Below are 3,063 nucleotides of genomic sequence, written 5' to 3'. Positions count from 1 at the left end.
GAAGGGAAGGGGAGGGAGAGAGGAATAGAAGGGGAGGGAGAGAGGAAGGGAAGGTGAGGGAGAAAGGAAGAGGAGGGAGAGAGGAAGTGAAGAGGAGGGAGAGAGGAAGGGAAGGGGAGCGAGAGAGGGAGGGCAGGGGAGGGAGAGAGGAAGGGAAGGGGAGGGAGAGAGGAAGGGAAGGGGAGAGGGGGAGAGGAAGTGAAGGGGAGGGAGAGAGGAAGGGAGAGAGGAAGGGGAGGGAGAGAGAGGAAGGGAAGGGGAGGGAGAGAGGAAGGGAAGGGAGAGAGAGAGAGATGGGGGAGAGAGGAAGGGGAGGGAGAGAGGAAGGGAGAGAGGAAGGGGAGGGAGAGAGGAAGGGAAGGGGAGGGAGAGAGGAAGGGTAGAGGAGGGAGAGAGGAAGGGAGAGAGAGAGAGATGGGGGAGAGAGCAAGGGGAGGGAGAGAGGAAGGGAGAGAGGAAGGGGAGGGAGAGAGGAAGGGAAGGGGAGGGAGAGAGGAAGGGAAGAGGAGGGAGAGAGGAAGGGAAGGGAGAGAGAAAGAGAGAGAGATGGGGGAGAGAGGAAGGGAAGGGAGAGAGGTTGTGGTGGTTTCCCAGGAATGTAAATGTAAAGGGTTAGTCTTTAAAGAATACACTAGGTGTAAATGTGTCCCTGTCAGCGAGAGAGAAGATTTAGCGTTTAGTGCATCAAAATAGTACAGTTGTACTGTGTCTCTGCTTGTATTTAAATATAGCTAAACACTGTCACAGATACCCTAATCACCGGAAGGTAACATTAGAGTTGGCTGACAGTTGCGTGTCAAGGTTTAATGACAGTATAAAATAGATTGGATTTGTGGTGTGAAGCATTGCACAAGCTAAGGGGAGGGAGGAGAGAGAGAGTGTGTGTGTGTGTGTGTGTGTGTGTGTGTGTGCATGCGTGCGTGCTTGCGTGCGTGCGTGCTTGCGTGCGTGCGTGCGTGTGTGTTCATTAGAGTAATGTCGAACTTGCATAGAGAAAGAGTAGTTCATCCCCTAAAAACCACTCGATAGGAGGAAGAGCCTGTCCTCGTTCACCATAGGACACAGTAGCCATGTCAGACCAGTCAGATGTTTTGGCTGCAGAGTAGAGTAGGTATGGAGTAGGTGGCATGTGGGAGAGGGCATGGGCCACATGTGAGAGCTAGGAGAGGATATGCTGCACTCCTGACCGAGGGCCAGAGAGAGAGAGAGAGAGAGAGAGAGAGAGAGAGAGAGAGAGAGAGAGAGAGCGAGAGAGAGCGAGAGAGAGAGCGAGAGAGAGAGAGAGAGAGAGAGAGAGAGAGAGAGAGAGAGAGAGCGAGAGAGAGAGAGAGAGAGAGAGAGAGAGAGAGAGAGAGAGAGAGAGAGAGAGAGAGAGAGAGAGAGAGAGAGAGAGAGACAGCACTGAGTGATGGGTCATATGTAACCGGAGAGGCTCAGGAAAAGGGACAATGATACCAGCAGCCATTAAATATCACAGGCAGGTGGGGGTGAGGGGGGGGGGGGGGGGGGGGGGGGGCAATATGCTTTTTGGAATAAACCTCTCCGGGATTTGTGATGAAACAAGGATGTGGTTCAAATGTTATGCTACCGCTGCCTCTTCATCGTCTTTGGCCTTCGTCCCTATATGTCACAAACAACGCAATTATCACAACTCATAGGTATTTATCCATAATGCTTTTGTGACTGCCTGGTGGTGTTCAAGGTCCCTACAGTGCAGTATGCACATCATCTATAGGGAGACAATATGTAGCCTCGGTCTACCAGAATGACAGTTGATTTATAGTTCTCCATAATGTTTTATCTATTCACCTCCAGGGTGAATGGTTGATATGTGTTGAGGACTGTGCTATGTCCACCTGGCTCTGTGAGTGATTGCGAGATAAAGGTGTGAATTCATCTGTCGCCGTTTGAGTGCTGGCTCTGAGGACAATGACATTTGCTGCTGTAGAAATGGGCTGTAATTCACATTCTCTCCGCTTGGTGTCACTGTTGAGCTATGTTTCCACGTTTCTGCGTCTTCCTTCAAGGTTTCAAACAGTGCGTCTTTATCCCCTTTATAAACTCTAAATGATAGCTAGACTACACTACTGCAAAATAATAATGATTGTATCGTTTTACAATTCAAATCTTGATTTTTAAACACCCCCCACCCCCCTAGGCTTTTGAAGATTTCAAGAAAGTGTAGGCCATGTTTTATTAGCCTTTAAGGCTGATGTTTAGCATTTGTACATGGTCATAAAGTGTGAACAGCGGGCATGTGTTCTAACTACATTTGCTGAAAAGGAAACTTAATGTCGCTGTAAAAAAGACAGCACTTGTGACTTAACATGGAATAATATTTAATTTAATTCAATTTAATTTAATTCAATTGGATTTCATATATCCACATAATTAGATGTAGTCAGTAGGCCAATTATAGGCTGATGGTAAAGGTAAAGTAGACCTATTACAGGCTGATGATAAAGGTAAAGTAGACCTATTATAGGCTGATGGTAAAGGTAAAGTAGACCTATTACAGGCTGATGGTAAAGTAGACCTATTATAGGCTGATGGTAAAGGTAAAGTAGACCTATTACAGGCTGATGGTAAAGGTAAAGTAGACCTATTACAGGCTGATGATAAAGGTAAAGTAGACCTATTATAGGCTGATGGTAAAGGTAAAGTAGACCTATTATAGGCTGATGATAAAGGTAAAGTAGACCTATTACAGGCTGATGGTAAAGGTAAAGTAGACCTATTACAGGCTGATGGTAAAGGTAAAGTAGACCTATTATAGGCTGATGATAAAGGTAAAGTAGACCTATTATAGGCTGATGGTAAAGGTAAAGTAGACCTATTATAGGCTGATGGTAAAGGTAAAGTAGACCTATTACAGGCTGATGGTAAAGGTAAAGTAGACCTATTATAGGCTGATGGTAAAGGTAAAGTAGACCTATTACAGGCTGATGGTAAAGGTAAAGTAGACCTATTATAGGCTGATGGTAAAGGTAAAGTAGACCTATTACAGGCTGATGGTAAAGTAGACCTATTATAGGCTGATGGTAAAGTAGACCTATTATAGGC

This window comes from Oncorhynchus clarkii, chromosome 6, assembly GCF_045791955.1.
Source record: "Oncorhynchus clarkii lewisi isolate Uvic-CL-2024 chromosome 6, UVic_Ocla_1.0, whole genome shotgun sequence".
Lineage (NCBI taxonomy): Eukaryota > Metazoa > Chordata > Actinopteri > Salmoniformes > Salmonidae > Oncorhynchus > Oncorhynchus clarkii.
Note: the sequence above shows the minus strand (reverse complement) of the source record.